Source organism: Cryptotermes secundus, unplaced genomic scaffold, assembly GCF_002891405.2.
Source record: "Cryptotermes secundus unplaced genomic scaffold, Csec_1.0 scaffold3020, whole genome shotgun sequence".
NCBI classification, from domain to species: domain Eukaryota; kingdom Metazoa; phylum Arthropoda; class Insecta; order Blattodea; family Kalotermitidae; genus Cryptotermes; species Cryptotermes secundus.
Genome location: NW_019738005.1, coordinates 121,446 through 141,778, shown reverse-complemented (window position 1 = coordinate 141,778; position 20,333 = coordinate 121,446). Strand labels below are relative to the sequence as shown.

Below are 20,333 nucleotides of genomic sequence, written 5' to 3'. Positions count from 1 at the left end.
CCCAAATCACGCTCATATGCACACAAACACCTCTCACACGCTATAGAAATGGTAACAAGAGTTTTCGGCAATTATCGCTTGCAACTTATTCAAGATCGGATAATGGTATAATTTGCTCAGAGTGTGGGAAGAGTCACTCTGTTCTTGTGATATCGGATTGTTGTTATCTATTTGTGCAGCCAGGTATGTTACTGTTGATCTGTCTGGCTTCTACCCACCTATAAACATACTTTGCCTTAATATATTTCATCACACTAGTGAAGACTGACTTCAAGTTATTTCCTAGTACAGTATTGTTTTGATTACTGACAATTATGCTAGTATCATCCGCAAAAAAAAAAATGTTTGGGGGTTTACATTAACGTTCAGATTTATTATAGATATAGTAGGAAAAGTAATGGTCCCAGGATAGATCCCTGGGGAACACCATGTTTGACCCGACCCCAATCTGATTCACTCTTATCAAAGGGTCCATTTTAATTACCACCCTTTGATATCGGTTTTGGAGATAGGATTTTAATAACATATATACATTGTCAGTTAGGGGCACGCGGTAGCGTAGTTGGTTGAGGCACTATGCTACAAGTCGGAAGGTCGCGGGATCGAATCCCGATGAGGTCATTGGATTTTTCAATTGACCTAATCCTTCCAGCCGCACTATGGCCCTGTGGTCGACTCAGCGTCTAACAGAAATGAGTACCAGTAATATTCTTAGAATGTTCTTGGGGGTAAAGGGCGGCCGGCGCGTAAGGCTGACAACCTTAACGCCATCTATGAGCCGATGGTCTAGAAAATGTGGGAGCCTTGACGTCTCACAACCCTATGGGCCTCCACGGCGTGTTACAGGAATATCTTTACTTTATTTTATACGTTGTCAGTTATGAAATAACATTCAAGTTTATATAAAGGTATTTCGTGATTTACGCAATCAAAAGCTTTCTCCAAATCGAAGAGAATTCCACCTACTTTTTCTTTACTGTTAATAGCTGCTAAAGCTGTATTTATTAGGCTATATGAAGCTGTTTCAGTGGATAATTTGGGGCGAAACCCAAATTGTTCATTGGCTAGAATGTCATAAACGTGAAAGTGTCAATAATCTTCTAAATATTATTTTTCTCAAACACCTTGGAAAATGAAATTAACAATGAAATTGGTCTATAATTTGCACAGTTCTTCTCATCAATGTATGGGGCACTAATTTTTAGTGTCTTCATCGAAATCTCATATCCAGAAGAATTTTTTGAATGTAAAGAAGAGATAAATTTTTCAATTTCTTTAGTTGTTATTTTATTGAATATTATATTGGGAAAGGGGCCATTAGCTGTCAAGTTCAGGTAATGTTTATAGTTATTATTATTATCAGTATTTGAAGTAACTTGAGTAGAAATTTTTTGAGTAATATTATCAGCAATGTTTGAAAAATAACAATTAAAAATATTTGGAATTATTTTTTCAGTTTTTGTCCTTCAGGTGGCTTTTACCTAACTCCGCTTTAAAAATATTCCAAGTAGTTTTAATAGTATTAGTGGAGTTGGTAATTTTATCATTACAGCTGAGTCTTTCTGCCTCATTAATCACCTTAGTCGGGATCTTACCATATGATTTATAACATTGCTTTAGATTATTGTTGTCACGTACCTTCGTCAGAAGGTACAGTTCTTTTTTTCTTTTGCAAGAAATTTTTAATTCCGATGATTAACCATTGTTTAGGGGGAGAGTGCTCATTGATTTTCTTTTTCGGAAAGCAAGCATAAAATATTTGCAATATGTATTTGCGAAAGTATTAAACATGTTTATATTGTTATCCTCTGTACTGAACATGTTTTCCCATATCTCATAGTTTAATCTAAGTTTAAATTCATCTAGTGAGAATTTCAAAGATAAAAACAACTCCGTCCAGTGTGACTATTTAAGTTTTACCACTTGAAAACTCAGCACCCTTACATGTTTCGTTCCTTATGGATCATCTTCAGAGGGAACATCAATACTTATTCGGAAACCACTATCACAATAGGTGTTCTGAATGCTAAATTACATACACACATAATGACTGGAATACATAATGTACACAATATTCAACTTTTTACAATCACAGCAGCCTTCCTGGTATTAAAACTTTTAAAGCTTTTAAACTTTATTGTTTAAGTTAAAATTTATAAACCATGCAGGTTCGTGTCACTTCTCCTATCGTCTTTCTTGGAGGGGGCTGAACTTGTGCCGCATGTCTATCATGACAAGGAGATTATTAGTATCGTCCGTGTTTGTTCATGGCTTGCTGTGTTGTTTTCACTGTTGTGAGAATTTATTACATATCCATATACTAATCTACAGAGGTATCGATTTACAAAACTTGTCTACATATTTCTTGGGTGACTCGGCATGTCTCGCATCCATATAATAAAACTGATTTCACATCATAGCTGAAAATTCTTAGTTTTGTTCTTAATGTAATACCACTTGATTTCCAAACTTTCTGTATTTGACCAAAAGCTCCATTTGCTTTAGATATTTTATTTCTTATATCTTCCATACTACCGCCTTCCTTTGTAACTATGCTATCAAGATAAGGGTATTTAAGAAAATGTTCTATTTCTTTTCCGTCTAGAGTAAATGTATTTTTATTATGTATGCACACTGCTTTTGTTTTTGCGCGATTAATCTTCATTCAAACTTCCAGGCTTCTCTATTTAAATCAACCAACTTTTCTGTCGCATCTTTAAAATGTTGTGCTAAAAGATATAGATCGTTTGCGAAATCCAAGTCCTCCAATTTACGTGAGAGATCTGAAATATTACTTTGCAAAAATTCTTCCGACGAAAGAAAATAAACGAAAACTCACTTTCCAGAAGAAAAAAAGCAAAGTACCGTCCATCTGATTTCAAGCACGACTCATGAGCAGTAGCTGGAAAACTTCCAGACTAGTGTTTAAATTTTCAGAATTCTAGAAACAAACGAAACTTCTGTTTGCGAATTTCCTAGACTCGATTGGTCAACTGGCCTTTTTTAATTGTGTCGATCAGTTCAACAGTACAGCCAGAAATAAACTTTTCATCATTATTATCCACTGTCATTTGCTGTCTGCTGTATGAATATTCTGAGTACTGTACGAGTATTTCTATGAGCAGCATTCATATTCTGACTAGAGCTTTCCAAAGCTCTTCCGCTTCTGTTACAAAATTTTGAAATCATGCTTCATTTTATTTTAACAGCGATTGATGTCGTTACTTTTGCTTTCCATAATTTGGAAAAGATTTTGACTTGCGGTAGTACTCCTAGTAACAATTCCAAACAGAAATTTGGTCAGAATCTTGAAGAATTCTTTGATATTCTCCAGTAGAAATGGCGTTTCGCTGCTCCGTTCTTGTTGCTTGCTTGCCCTGCGAGCACCAAGCAACTCAAGTGTTACAATTTCCATTTGGGCAACACAGGACACTTTCGGTAGTTTTGGATGCCAGGCACTCCCACCTTCACTCAAGCCTATACTGTATCGCGTATCTTCTAATCGCGCCCAGAAATGGCCAACGTGAACTACATGGTAATGGCAAACATACCTATGACTGGGTGGATGGAGGTGGTAGATGACTTCTTATCTGATCGCTTCTCATATGTCGAGTATCACTGAACCACGAAAGTAACATTTTCATGCCATATTTCAAATGTGTGCCGGGCTGGCGTGGTTGGTACGAACACTCTGCTACTGGACTATACAGTGCCACAACCCAGAAGCCCACAATATCAAAATCAAAGTTTTATAAAATGACTAGCAAATGAGAACACCCAGTTAAGCTGTCAAGTGGTTCCTACAACGGCGTTCCCGCGAACCCACTGGAACTGACGCGAAGCGGACGTTCGGTTACTTTATATATGACTATTCACTGGGAGTTGGATTTACTGAACACTTATAATCGTAACTACAAGTAATTATAATGCTCTCACTAATTCACGCAATCCACTTCTCACGACAGCACACGCCAAGTCTTCTATGTTTACTACGTCTTCACTAGTCGTTACTTGGCAGCGGATCCCAACAATGTCCTCTTCTGATCTAGTGCTTGCGGCTTTGCTGGCTGGCTATCATCTCACAGCTAACTCTACTGTTCCAAATGTCGACTCTCAATTCATCATTGCAGTGATCCACTCTATTTGAGAAACAGTGTAGCCTAATATTATGCTATAAGTTATAAGCTTTCGAGAATTGTCAAATTTTAGGAAAGCTGAGAAAGTGTTCTAAAATACAAGAAAGATTAACTGACAGCTGCAAATTTCAAAGCCCACTATCTTCCAGAACTTCTTTCTGTTAGTCATTATCAAGGCAATAATAAAACTAGATTGTGCTCTTTAAGAGGTGAAAACTACATAGAACCATTGTTTTTACACCCGACCCTAGACCCACTTTAACACTGTCGCGTGTTTTCTAGGCAACGCGACATGAAATGTTGTGGGTCTCGGATTTGGACGACCACTATTTACACTTACAAATACAATTATTCGCACTTAATAACGTCGTCGGACGTTTCCTCTTCGGTGTTATACACTCTCGCACCGCTACTCTCGGTGAAATGTCTTCTGCTCTGCTCGGATTAGCTCTTGTAGGATACGAACTCTACTGGTTTCTTGTCGGATACGAACTAATTGGTCTCATGTCAAAGTCACATTGCGACTGACGGATGTTGCTTCTTATGTGAAAATTACTGTCCTGTCCATGTGGGGCGCCCTCTCTGACAAGAGGTCGTGTCTGTCATTTGTCATAACTGGTCTCTTGCCGAAGTTGGACTGTTATATCCTGCACTCGGGCTGAATAAGGAACGCCTTGTCGAAGTGTTCAGTTTCGCCCGCTGCTATGCAACAAATCTCTTGTTGCCGCGGGAATACATGTTTACTGTCGCAAACAATTCGTTACCAATAGCGGTGGAAACCCCACTGTTAAGGTTCGGCCACACAGAGCGCCACGTACGCGACGCACGCTAAGTACGCTATGTTCGCTATACGAACAGAAAAATATCTCCCTTTATTGCCAATGTGACTGGCCACACAGACTTCCGTACGCTACGTACGCTATGTTCCCTATGTTAGCTGCGTCGCAGAGTGTACACAGCGTACGTAGCGAACATAGCGTAGCGCTCTGTGTGGCCGAACCTTTACACTTTCATCACCGGGGCAACGATTTCCTAGGAAATGCTTAGGCTGCTTAGGAATTGCTAGCCTTTGACCAGTGGTGGAAGTCTTATCGTCCGGCTTTCAGGCAGCACGTCACAATATTATCCTCCCATCTACTGCTTTCGGATTTTGTGACTAAATTTTCTCATCTCTCTGAAGCGCCCTATACATGTCCCACGCATTTCTCCTCCTATTCTACGACGGAGAGACAGTAAATAGGCCACACATGGAAGTAAAGCAGCTGTATGTATGTAACAGGTTTTCTGTGTGTATCACTAGGTAGCAGTCCAGCTTCAGTTTAGGTAGCAGAAGCGCATGCGAATGTTCAGAGGCTGGTTTCGGTAGTCAAGATGGCGACAGTTCTTGAGGAGTGTGCTGCCGAAGAGCAGCGTTCTATTGTGTGTTTCTCGTGGGCAAACGGACTCAGTGTAAAGGTTTTTCATAATGAAATATTTCCTGTTTACAGTGAGAATGTTTGTCGCGCAAAGCGTTTCACAGCTGGGTCGAGAAACGTGGCAAATCTTTCGCTGATGACGAAGGGGTTGAAACGGAGGCGCGGTAGTGGCTGAGACAACAGTCAAAAGTCTTCTATGCTGCGGGTTTCGGCACACTGGTAAAGCGATGAGACAAGTATATCAATGTTGGTGGAGGATATGTCGAGACACAGTGTTTTTTCCAGTTTCGAATATCACATGTTTTGCGCTTTATATCAATTTGTGGCCTATTTACTGACTCTCCCTCGTAATATGGTTTTATGAATAGAAATTATGAAGCCCCATAAATGCAGGCTTCTCCTCCTTCCTGTTACTTCGTTTCTCTTGGGTCCTGTTTATAAGAACTGTTCAATTCAACTTCTTTGACTCGCCACCACCTCCGAACTTAACAACGGAATTAAGCAATATAATCTACACATTGTGTGTACCACTTAGAGTAAACCTACCCAACTTTGTTACATACTTTATGTCGCTGTATGACACTTTAAATTCGTCATGAAATTAGGTACTGCGCGTCCAGTAGTCAGTTTTAACACTTCTTCATTGATGACTCCATGATAAATACATTTATGGAAAACTGTCAAAATGGAATGTGGAATACATACTTAATTTCGTGGCAAATTTAGTGTGTCGTGCCATGAAATAATACACATCACGAAATTAATTGTTTAACTTTGCACTACTGCAAAAATGCCAGTCTGCATGCAGATTAAAACTTGACTGCACACATTCTGTTCTGTGCAACTGGCTTGGCAACACTTCACAGCATCTACATCTCAAGACTCAAAACTTTGTTTTCATTTCCATTATTTACGCCTACAGCTCCTGCTTGTCTTCCATTTTGAGACGTAGTTCTTACTTTACTATACCAGGTCTGACAAATAATGAGAACTGTTAACAATGCTAAGCGCGAGTCACTCTGTGATCGGTGGAGAGTGCTGCCACCTACATGTACACATCTGAACTCTACACAGTAGTAAACTTGTCTTTATAAACGTAGCGAGTGTATAGCTCTGGTGCTCCAGTCGTCATAAAAATGGGCAATAAATGTTTTGAACAAATAATCGACAAGAAATTTTGTTCAAACCTGGAAGAAGCCAACAAAATCAGTACTGCAGACCAAGGTTTGCTTTTTGAGAATGACTCTAAGACAAGGTTGCAGAACATGCAACGGGAATCTCCAGACTCACCCCCCCCCCAGGAAAGCGTGAATGTCAGGGTCAAATTTTAAGATATTGTTGATTCGTTTCTTTGGCTGCAAAGGCACAGTGCAATGCGAGTCTGTCCCACCTTGTCAGACTATGAACCAGAAGTTCATGTCCAAATTTTGGAACGTTTGAGACAGTGGGTTCGTCGTGTTAGGCCAGACAAGTGAATCCTGAATTTTGAAAAGACGCCCTTTCATACTGCCCTGTCCGTCAAGGAATTTTGGCGGAAAAATCGACCGTGGTTCTGGACCGCTCAGTTGGCTCCACATTTTGAAACAACGGAAGAAATTCAGAAAGTTACGGCGGCCGCTCTGAACAACCTGCGGGAGAATTACTTTGTGGTTCGAAAGTTTGGAATTAGGCTGGAATTAATGTACAGTGGCAGGAGGGAACTCTTTGAAGGAGACAAAAGCACTTCAGAATAAACTTTAATACAGTGTAGCCTCGTTATTTGTCACTTCACTTTTTTAATAATAACTGACTGCATTCTAAGTGTAAACCATAAAAACCATCAAGGTGTATTGTGCCAGTACGCCCGTCTGTATATATGTTCCTTTTCCCAGACACCCTGTTAGTCAATAAATTTTCTGAACACTATGGAAACTGAAGATCTGCTACCGTATTCACAAGAACCCGCCAGTGATCTGACCCCAAAGAAACAAATCCAGTCACCACCTAACAAATATGATTCTGAGATCCACTTTAGTATTGTCCTTTCATCTACATCTCATTCATGGACGTAGTTCATCCCTTCAAGCCCTCTGACGAAAATTCTGTAGGTATTTATAAATTCCTCATGCGTGCTACAGGCCCCGCCTATCCTCATCATAATAAATGGTGAAATGTACATTTTATGAAGCTGCTAATTATCAGTTTTCTTCAGACTCTACTCGCTCTCGGGTTCAAATATTCTCATCTGCACTTCTTTTTCTTTTTTGTGGACAATTTTATGACGTCAGTAGCGTCCGGTGGTAGGATGGTGGGTGGGATGTGATTTGAAAGCAAGTGGTTGTGGAGTAATCCAGTTTCGAAGGACGTACTAGCCAGAATTATATAAGCCCATTTGTCCATCACTTTGCTCTATGACATTTATGTTTTCACAATAAATTAACATCGTCAGCATTGACCAGAATCTGATATGTTCCGTTTGCTTCGAATCCCTCTTCCTTTAATTGGACGTTCATAATGGCACGAAAAGTAATGACGATAAAACATTTCTTGAACAGACTTATCTATACGAACTTAACTATAAGTTTCATTTAAATACAATTTATTGGTCTTGAGTGTTTTACAGGTGTACCGAATTAAATTGTAATACTGTACAATACTTCGCTCCTAACTGAATCATAGACTTTTGTGAAGTCTATGTATGAGTAAGTAGCTTGTGTGTTGTCACGTCATGCTTCCAATTGTTCCCCAGCATCTGACCAACGCAGAATAGGGCCTACCTATACTGATGATCCACAACAATTTCTTATACATACAGAATTCGTCTTGACAGAAAAATTTGGGTAATACTTTTATGTAGTATATAGAAGTGATATTCCTCGACAACACTACAGTAAGTTTTATCGCCTCTTTTACACGTGTATACAACAACACTAAAAAATATAAAGACAACTTTTTTCTCTCTTTTTCAGATTAGTCCGCCAGAACACTCGCACCATATAAGGTTCCTTGTTCTGTCATTTTACGGTGCTGGAACAACTGCTGAGGTTTCTATAATTAAATCTGGCAGGATGACAATGAATGTTCAGTCCGGAGAAACATGAAACAAAATGAGTTCCCCTATTCTTAACGTCCGTTCCCTTCATCTGGCTGGACAAGTACCTTAATGGTAACAGACATACCAACTGTGTATCTCCTGCAGGTAGGCAACGACGCGTTACTTCGTACCCACATTCCGTGCCTCCTCTTTACAAACTCCGTGGCTTACACCGCAAGCGAACTATACCGACCGAGCGACCGCCGCTTGTCGGCGAAGTTAGTGCCAACGTTAGAGGATAGAGGGTGTCGCGTGATCAGCGCAACGAATCCCCACGGCAGTAAATTTCGGGTTTCTCGACCGGAGCCGCTACTTTTCCATTCAAGTAGATCCTCAATTATCCTCACGAGGCTGAGTGGACCCCGATCCTATCTTTGTAAACGGTTCGAAAAGAATGTTGCAAATAATAATAATTACATGCATACAGGTACGTTAGATTAATGAGTGCATTTGAGAGGTCCAAATATTCTGAAGTTCTGAAATCTTAACGCAGACAACGTAAATGATTGCGTCTGTCACCCTGTTTTGGATTTGCATGAGAACATAACCCACACTTACACGATCAAACTACACCATTTCCAAATGAAAGGCATTTGGCAGGAACGCAATTCACTAGTCACAAGAAAGAGCATGAACTTGTAGGTTGTAACGCCTGTAGTTGGGTAGAAATTTACTGACGTTTCGGAGGAAAGTACAACCTCAATCTTCACAGTCGAAGTGTAATCAACTGAAGAAACTTACAACAAGCCATACATTTATACGAGGGATGTACAACCGCCTTATTTCAAAGAGCCCACTGCCTAATTGTCTTTCGCCTGCGAACTGAGTTAAGATCTCTCTTGGTTTAAACCAGAATTTAATTTTATTAGTGTCGACAGAAGACATAATAAAGAAAAGCAGATCTGTTATCTGTGGTTCTTTTTTTTTAACATCGGAACTGCTGTTTATAGAATGGAATGGAATGGAACGGAATATAAAAACATATTTTTAGCAAAGCAACATTTATTTAAATATTAATTCAGACAGTAGAAAATTAAAGGAAAAACATAGGCATACGAGTATAATGAGGACTTCCTAATGTGACCACTGCAGATGCTATGCATTTCAGACACAATGTGACGCTGTTATGGTCTGTCGAGTGATTGGAGTAAGATGTTCGTCTAAAAGCCGCTCCCGTTGTGTTGATTTGTTCCACTTCATCAACGAGAGAGCCTGTTTACAAAGGCACGCGCTTCCGAACAAACAGCGTTCTTTATTCTCTGTTCTCGGTTTACTTAACAACGCCTTCACAATCATGTAGCGTCGAGTGATAGAATGATTAGTAAATAATGAAGTGGAAAACAAATGTGAGGAAACGGTCGTGGCCTAACTTGAGGTGTTATCCCGATATTTAAGTTTACCTGTAGTTAGATAGGTTTCGGAGGAATCTGCTGTCTCCATCTTCACTGTACAGAGTTAGTACTTATCTATCACACCACACGGTGTCACATCATTAAACGAAGCCTCCCCCCATACAGAATTATTAATGAAAATGTAGTTGATCGTATTGCAAGTCTGTTAGTCTCGATCAACAAAAGGCCAATCTATACAAAAAAACAAAGCGAAAGTAATTCTTGTGTGACTTTATTCTTTTAATGTCTTGCTGTGTCTCGTCATCAGAATGCAGTCAAAATCATGGCACAATGAACGTTAACAGATATTTTGGAAAAGTGCCACAGTTCAAGTATTTGGGAACGACAGTAACAAATCAAAATTTGATTAAAGAGGAGATTAATTCGGGTAATGCGTGCTACCATTCAGTCCAGAACCTTTTGTCTTCTGTCTAAAAACATAAAAATTAGAACATATGAAACTATGATTTTGCCTGTGGTTCTATATGAGTGCGAAACTTGGTCTTTGATATTAAGAGAGGCAGACAGACCGAGGGTGTCTGAGAAAACTGCACAACAAGGAGCTTCAAAATTTATACTCTTCGCCAGGTATAATTAGAACGATCGAGTCATGGAGGGTAAGATATGCAGGGCATGTAGCAGGCATGGGGAAGAAGAGGAATGCATATAGGATACTGGCGGGAAGGGTAGAAGGAAGGAGACCACTAGGGAAACCAAGAAGTAGGTGGGTATATAATATTAAAATGGATCTTAGAGAGATGGTATGGATAGGACGGCTCAGGATAGGGCCCAGTGAAGGGCTCCTGTGAACACGATAATGAACCTTCTAGTTCCATAAATTGCTGGGAAGTTCTTAAGCAGCTGCACAATATGCGGCTTCTCAAGGTGGGCTCAGTTAGTTAGTTAAAGTCTTACTGTACCAAAGCGGACCCCGACTGTGAAGCACATATTGTGTATATTTAATTTTCTTTTAGCGTGTGTAGTAGTAATGAACAGTGAACCCGTAAACTGACCATTCATTCAATATACAGCTTTACCATGTTACCAATTTGCGCAAGTACTAACAGTGAAAATTCGGAGCATGTTAATTTAATGTTTATAATATCAAAAGGGAAGAGTCCGTCAGTCAGGTTACTTGTATCTGAAATCAGACTTACAGAATATCATTTCCCTTTCTCAAATTTGCTACTACGTCATTTCTTATAAGTACGTAATTCCAACGGCACGGATCAGAGCATTTCACTTCTTGTGCTTCGTGCGGAACGCCTGTAAATTGTGTGCCGTATGCTTTTATAATCTGAATCTGATGAGCTGATGGGCGACTGCTGAACTCCCAAGAAGGACTCTGGACTGCCTCTCTTCCTCCTTATGCAATATGACGATACTTGGATTGTAGCCGTGTGAACAAGATAATCATTATCAGTGATTCGTTAAGGAGCACTGGTGCCATCAAATTACAACTAGCAACTTTTATAGCCTTATATTTGAATGTCATGCTTGATACACACACACATATACGAGTGGGAGTAAATAGAAGTAAAACAGCTCTAATGGATGTCATAAGTTTTCTGTGTATCACTAGGTAGCAACATAGTCCAGCTCCATGACAGTCTAGGTAGGAGACGGGCATGCAAATGTTAAGAGGCTGGTTTTAGTAGTCAAAATGGTGACTACGCTTGAGTATACTATCAAAGAGCAGCGCTCTGTTGTGCGTTTTGTGGGTAAGAGGACTAAATGCTAAGGATATTCATAAATCAATGTTTCCTGTTTACAGTGGGAAGTATTTGTTGCGTAAAGCTGTTCACAAGTGGGTCGAGAAACGTGGTAAAGGTTTCGCCGATGAAGAGATTGAAATGAAGGTACTGAGACAAATGTATCAATGTTGGTGGAGGATATGTCGGGAAATAAATGCTTTTCTCGGGTTAGAGTATCACGTGTATTATGTTTTACGCCCATTTGTGGCCTATTTACTGACTCTCGCTCGTACATACGCAAAGCTGTCTTCAATGCAGTTGCACAGGCAACTGGTTGAACCGCCACTTCGACCATGCTTTCATACTAATTCTACAAGGTTTCAGCCACATAGGGCGACTATCAGGTACATATGAAGATTCGTACAAATTGTTGTACTGTACTATAGCATTATATAGCCCGTGGGGGGTGTACGTCCGAAAAAAATTTGAAACAATTTTAATAATTCTATACATTTTATATAATTTATAAAACGTTCGGAAGTACAGTCCCCACGGGCTACATAATACTATCATACAGTATAAAAATGTACACGAATTATATTTGTATATATATGTGTGTGTGTGTGTGTGTGTGTGATTATTGCCCTGTGTGGACGAAAGATGTCACTGAATTTACATGAAAGCAGGGGTGAAGTGGCGGTTCAACCAATTATCACTGTGTTGTGTGTGCGTGTATGTGTATATGTATGTATGGATGGACGTATAAACATGTGATAAACTAATGCAGCAGGAAGCTCAAATACAACATTTTGAACGTTGTACCTTTTTTTTTAAATTAGGTCCAGAGTTTATCCGTGTCGTCGCATGAAAATATTTCAAAGTTAAAAAAAATTCTCGGAAATCCATCCCCAAACGAATCATACGTTGCTTCCATAAATATTTGGTCTACAATAGTCCTCTGAGGCGGTTTCCGCTTTGCCCAGTGCTCTGCTCTCAAAAAAACAGATGTGTACGATTCATAGTTCAGTATACAACTAATATATTTATTATACAGAAATTCATCTACCATTAATGATATAAGCAATGTCTTATTTCCAGGAATGCCCCTCTGAATGCTTAGACCTTTCTGGAAACTGCGATAGGGCGAGGACAGTTGTTGGCAGAGCAAGTCAGGAGATGAAAGGGTTCCCGAAGGAACAAAGTTCACTTTGATCGCCTTCCTTGGGGCGGGGTTGTCACAGGTGGGTAAACTTCTCTTTCATACGTAGAATTTCTTCCTTGAAAATATCCGAAAGCGTGTTTATTTATTTACACATATTTACTTAGGGTTTAGTTGGCAACGCTTTCAACAGCTCCGGTTATGCCATAGGCCTATATGGTTCTGCTGATGATTTAGTGAATAATGAATCCGAAGGCACCTTAAAGGAGTCTGCTGTGATCCAATTTGCTTGGAGGGACTGAGAAAGACAAGGATCTATGGGCCGAGATACGAGCCCGTCGCTGGGTAGGCTGGTTGGTGTCCAGCTCACGTAAGTCAGCGTTTCTCGAACTTACAACATTCGCATAACCATCCCCAAATTGTATCGAAATCAGTTCATTCGTAATCGGTGGAACCATATTATCATAAAGTTTTAGGTAGGCATAGATAAGACTAAGACGTAAGCTAAATAATGTAGAGAAACTTATAAGTTCTATCATTATTATCAGCTAGACGTAAGGTAATAAACATTCAATTTATATGTATTGAACTGCTCAGTGCGTGTGACCTGATAGTAATGCAGGGATATCAGGCTCGATGTTGGCGGGCTTAAGTCAGAGATAAGGTTCCAAGACGGTAAGACGATTTCTAATTTGTTGTAATGCCAACAAGCGCCACATACATGATGTCCGGAACGGCAACAGATACGAAACTGCTCTACTCGACGAGGCTAGTCTCTCCTGTTGCAACGATTGTCTCGCGAAGCCAACTGGAGCGAACCCCAAGACCTGCTGTTCTTCCAAAGCTGAGGCTGATGGCAACATCTGCATGTCGACGAGGGAAATTTTTCTTATCCACCGAAAGATGACAGTTGCCATCCGATTCCAAGAGGTCATTCGCATTTCATAACACATCAGCATCGAGATTTTCTTCTAACTTGACCAAAATTCATAAGGAATCCAATTCGCCACGATTAAGGCGTTTACCCAACATCTGCACATCTGTGGTTATCGTGCTCACTCTGTTTTCAACGTGAAATATGAACATTACCTTATCCTGCATGAATAAACTGTTCAAATAAGCAGACGTATCTTTAATATCTGATTTACATAACCATTTCCAGTCATGAATGTAGTCTCGCGGGTTGAGGTTTCTCATCCAGTAAAACCTGAGTTCTTCTCGCAACTAGAACAGCCTGTCAGATTTCTCTACGGGCCACTAACCAACGTACTTCAGTGCGTGTAGTCAGTGCACATCTAACGCAAAGCCGAGGAGACAGCCATGGAATTCAGTAGCTGATCACTTTAACGGCTTCATCAAGTGTTTGCTTCAGATGTGCAGGTATGTCCTGTGTGGCGAATGCTTCCTTGTGTATGAAAAGTGGGTTTGAGTTTGCTTCCAGTGCAACGATTGACTAAAGTGTAAGTCTTTTCTTTATGCCGGTAAGCTCTGGCACCGTCTGTGCTTATCCCAGCACACTGAGCCCAGTCCAAGTGCCTGTCTCTGATAAAGTCACCAATAACTTCGAAAATAGCCTCCCCAGTCGTACAAATCGGCAAACGGTTTGTAGAACAGGATTCCACATTTAGCTCGAATCTGATAAACAATAAGAGGCTGGCCAACTTCATAGTTTCAGTAGATTTATCGGTTTGTGGTGCACAGGAACATCTCTCGGGCATGGTAATTGCCGCTTTACGTTTTCGGCCATATCTGTAATTCTGAGATGAACAGTGTTATGTGAGAGCAGAACATTATCAGTCGCTTTCCTCGCTCTGTCTCGAGCCATCACTTTTGCCGCAGGGTTTTATCAGTGTCACGCTCCGGTAACCGGGATATTTCAGTCAGTACGGCAACTAGGCTATGGGTTGGATGTGACTAAAGCTTTCTTTGTGACTGGTCCATTTATCTGGTCTTCTTACAAGACACTCGTGTAAGATCTCCCTGTTTACATGGCACTGACAGTAAAGTGGTTGTTCTCGCACTATTAACAGTCAGTCATCGATTTGAGGTCAAGAGAAGGGTTTGTTCGTGCTAGGAGCCTTAACGTTTCGCAAGAAGACTGGAAAACAGTAAAACAAAGCATTTGAGCTTACTTAACTGCAAGCATTTGGTTCCAGCTGTCCATCAATGTCCGCCAGAACGCAGGAGAAGGATTTACAGTTCATTTCCTTGCAATGACATATCGGTGTCGAAAATGATCTGTTAAGCATGACCAAGGGGAAAATATTTGGAACGAAAAAATTACTGTGCATTCCAATGTTTATAAATATTAGCATCAGTCAGATCTATTTTCCTATATAATCTAGCTTACTCTTTGGTATATATTTTATTTGATAATATATGTTTTGCTATTATAAAATGCATTGAGAAGTGGAAGATAGGTTTCGTGACAAAATGTACAGAAATTAATCAACAACATTGTATCTTTATTCAAACAAACAAAAAAAAATCGTGATTTTAGACCGCAAGCGAACTATACAGACCGAGCGACCGCCGCTGTCGGAGAAATTAGTGCCAAGTTTTAGCGGACAGAGGGTGTCAGGTGGTGAGCGCAACGGATCCCCAAGGCCGTTAATCTCGATTTTCTAAACCGGAGCCGCCATTTCCTTGAAACAGTTCCTCAATTATCCTCACGAGGCTGCGTGGACCCCGTTCAAGACCCACAAATTCTCAGAAAATCTGGTAGCGCCGGGAATCGAACCCGGACCTCAGGATCTGTAGCCAGGAACTCTGATCACTAGACCATAGAGGCGGTCATATCTTTATTCAATTATATTTTATTTACAGGACCAACTTTCTTCTCAAAGAGAGTAAGTATGAAGTGCTTGCCTCTCATCTTACAGCCAACAGTATCCAATATCCCAAAAACTGAGAATACATTTTTAAAGATCAACGTAGACAATGCCATTTGAAATTTTGTGTATTTCATCATGAGCACAAAGCGTGTAAAAGTGTGTGACTCACTTCTCTGCTTCCATCACGAGCATACAAGCACGTAGCTTTATAAGGAAGCCATAAGCTGTTGATAAGTTCGCAATAACTGGACGCAATATTACACATAAAAGCTTACTTACGGACATGCATCATAAGTATCAAGGCACGTGAAGCAGACTGCTTGATCCATTGAGCTGAATCCTTCGTGAAACGTTAACAGTTGCTCAGTTACTCAAGGAATTCTCCGCCCTTTACAGACTGGTGTTCACAACAGCCTGTCACTGAACCATATCCTGAGCCACATTCCATGTTCCTCTTAGATCCATTCTAATATCCTTCTACCCACGCCTAGGTCCCGCTAGCGACCCCTTGCCCTCAGATACTGATTTCGCACGCGTACTGTGGTTCCTCTCGATCCTGTTGTCCCAGTACTGTCCGGTGAAGAGTAGCAACCATGACGCTCCTCATACAGTACGTCCTGTTACTTCCTCCCTCTTGGATTCACTTCTCTCAGCGCCCTCAGATAAGGAACATTCAGTAACTTAGAGGGCGAAGGGATTGCTTCATAGCTGGAGGGCAGATGCCTGACTAGCTTGGTGTAATGCCGAGACAGCGTGAGAGAAGACATGAACCTCATGAAACTGGGTCAGTGAAGAGCTCATTAAACAATGGGGCATCTGCAAATATTCAAGCTTCGAGGCATTCTATGTTCCTCAGAGAGTTTCATGGTAGACAGACGGACCAGACAGGCTCAGAAGTACAAGTACTGCAATCCAGAGCTGGTACTGAAAGGTTTCCGGGGAGTTTCAGCCCTCCCTGCCATTAATGCTGTTACGAGAATTAATCTATGTTAGTAAGTAAGTAAGTAAAAAGTAAAGGTATCCCTGTAACAGGCCGTGGAGGCCCAGAGAGTTGTCAAATTTTGAGGCTCCCACATTTTCTAGACAATCGGCTCAAAGATGGCGGCAAGGTTGTCAGCCTTACGCGCCGGCCGCCTTTTACACCCAAGAATATTCCTGGTACTCATTTCTGTTAGTGGCTGAGTCGACCCCAAGGTCATAGTGCGGCAGGAAGGATTAGGTGGTTTGAAAAAAATCCAACGGCCTCATCGGGAATTGAACCCGCGACCTTCCGGCTTGTAGCATAGTACCTCAACCAACTATGCTACCGCGTGCCCCTTCGTAATACAATAAGCGTCCCTAAATATGTTCTCAAATTTTAATAAATTTCAGGAAATCTTACATAGTCTTCAAACATATTGTCACGTATCCTGAATTCATCTATGGGCCTGTGGAGAGTGTGAGCAATGCTAGAGATGAAATACAGGTTTACATTTATACGTGAAATTCATTGGAATGTAACGAATGAGGCCTGGTGGTGATTCACCTCCCGCTATCGAGTGCATAGGTCAAATATATACAGCGACTTCTTATAACAAGGCCCAGTGTTAGGTATGCCAGTTATTTCAGGATTAAGGACACTCGCATGTGCGGTATGGTTGAATTTTTAAGACGAGAACATTATTTCTGGGTATTGTGTAAATCTTCTTACATATAGTTCTGAAAGTGTGCACCAGCATGGGAGCCGTGGTTCCTTTCAAATAATTCGATCTCTGAAAACAAGGATGTCTTGCGCACAGTCGTCGGTGCTGTACACCACATTGCGCGATCATTTGGAGCAATATTTTGGAAAATTCCTCTTCAGAGGTTGTTCGAGGAATTGATGAGCCCAACAATCCTACCGCTTGACACTGCATAGAATACTCCAGTCTTGTCATGGTGATGGGAAGTTCCATGGACTGCATGGGGATTTTCTGCCAACCACATGAGAGTATTCTGGGAGTTAACATAACCTGTAAGCTGGAATCACTACTCATGTGGGAGAAAGTGACGTCTAACCACCAGCTTTGCAAACCACCACTCACAGTAATGATGTCGTTTTTCACACTTCGGTGGTAACAACTGCTGAATAACGCGCATGTTGTACAAAAACAGTTGCAGTGTCTTCGTTGCTTTGCAGCAACTACTGTGCGGATTGCACTCAACTCTAACTTCTGCTATACGGGTCTTTGTAACAACAGCCGACCGGCAGAAGCATTTCGGTGTTCGCCTGAACTGTTCCACAAACTTCCACATCACAGATTTTGCTGCTGCCGGGTAGCGAAAACGGTGGCTCTAATCACTGTAGGTTGCTTTAAACGATTCTGTTTTGAGGTGACGCTCCATCAAGAACGCACGCTTCTGTACGCTGGACGCCATGTTTTTTTTTCTGCTTGCACTGCACACTGCGGATAGAAGATTGGTTGAAACAGTGTGTAGGGTAGTTACTATAGGGTTCTGACGATGGTGTATAACACACAGATATACTGGGTTTTTGGACTTTATCCATTGCCCTGGTTTTTAAGATAACTAAAAGACGACGTTTCGGAAACTGGATTTGTTTCCGTCCTCAGGTGAGGGAAAACCTATTCTGTTGGGTCCCTTAGAAAGAGCTAGGTGTTTTCCCTCACCTGAGGACGGAAACAGATCCACTTTCCGAAACGTCGTGTTTTTCTTAGTTATCTTAAGAACCAGGACGATGAATAAAGTCCGAAAACCCAATATCTCTGAGTGTGTAGGGTCTACTGAATTGCATACCATCCTACACACCTTGCGAAGTTAGGCGACATTTTCCGTTTTTATTTTCAATGGTCCTTCCAGCTCATTAAGGCCCCAGGCCTTTTATTCAGTTCCGTAATCATTTTTTTTCCACAGACGGTAGGACTCCTTGGACGAGTTATGTTAATCTGAAACACAGTTCTCCTCAACAAAATCTAATTTTTGGTGCGTGAAGTCCGAGTGGGGGGATGGTGGCAACGCTACCGACTGGGTGGGACTGACCAGGGGGTATAGAGGGACGAAGCCATTCCCCGACCACTTGAAGTCCGCATTCCGGTGTGTGTAGGTGGCTGATCACCATCACCACTGAGGGCTGAAGCCTCTTACAGCGAAGTGGCAATCAACATCGCTCGACTGTAACCGGCCACGGTATTTGGCGTTTGCGTTCAGCTCCGTCTGATCCAGCCAACCGCTAGCATGTCAGGGGCAATGGTAGGAATTCAGCATTGCGACGGTAACGCATTCTGGAAAGTATGAAACACCGTTAGGTGGAAGAAGACGTCGCGCCATAGTTCAAGCGGTTAGTTGCTGGCTTCCCACCATGGCGGCCTGGTTTCGATTTCGGGTCTGGTCGAGTGGGATTTGTGGTGGACAAAATAGAGCTGGGGCAGGTTTTCTCCTAGTACTTCGGTTTCCCCTGCCAATATTCATTCCACCAACTGCCCCACAATCACCCGTACCTATCATTTGGTGCTGGTACAATAGGCCAGAAGTGGTCGCAGTACAAGGGATTTAGTCCCACCCCACTAGCGATAAAAAAAATAGGTGGAGGAAAGGGCAGTTCCTGAGGGTGTCATGTGACAGCCAAACGCTCTACGGATTGAAGCACAATTTATAATTAACGAGACCATCAATAATACACCGCAAATATATTTCACAATATGAAGCCTAAAGCCCATCTAAAAACATTTAAAAAGTTAACTCTTATCTCTCAGTATAAATGCGGTACATCACAACAACAATCCGATAAATACAATCTGCGGCCAAAATGCAGGTGGTACATATTATTTTTTATTGCTAGTGGGGTGGGACTAAGTCCCTGTACTGCGCCCACTTCTGGCCTATTGTACCAGCCCCAGATGATAGGTGAGGGTGATTGTGGAGCAATTGGTGGAATGAAGATTGGCAGGGGAAACCGAAGTACTCGGAGAAAACCTCCCCAGCGCCACTTTGTCCACCACAAATTCCACTTGACCAGACCCGGGATCGAACCCGGGCCGCCGCGGTGGGAAGCCAGTGACTAACCGCTTGAGCTATAGCGCGGCCTTGGTACACAGTAACTACTGTGCTTCAAACATGGACGAATGCTCGGTTCTGGCTCGGGGCGGTGAGTGAACTCATATTTCGTTTCTGTTCCGGTCCAACGGTCTAGGAGCTGTAAGATCTGTAAACGATTAGAAAAATTCTCAAACCGATTCACAGACTAAAGACAATGTCAGATAATGACACCTGGGGCTAAATGCATTAATTTAAATTTAGAAGGCAAAACAACACAGTAAGTTACTGCAGTGCACACAGTGGCCTCCGTAATCTAGGGGTAACGTTCCCACCTCATGACTCAAGGTACGCGGGTTCAAACCTGGCGGAGGTCGTGGAATTTTTAAGGGCGGAAAAATTCAGGGAACAAGTCCTCCGGCAGGGACTTTAAGCCGTGGGTCACGTGTCGTAGATTTACGGCGCGTATAAGATCATCTAGGTCTCTAGGAGACCTCTGAGCAAAATTAGGCAACCATTTTCCCGCCCAAGTAGTTTCCAATGCCTCTGGTAGATGGGGGTATGGGGACAGTAGAAATTAAAGGGGGACGCACAATGGACCAATAACTGGTCTAAGCTCA

General features: G+C 41.6%; 1 protein-coding gene across 1 annotated transcript in view; it reads right to left on the bottom strand.

The window, feature by feature from the left end:
* LOC111870673 overlaps positions 1 to 20,333 on the bottom strand; it is a 72,377-nt gene that overhangs the window by 13,576 nt on the left and 38,468 nt on the right. The window lies entirely within an intron of this gene.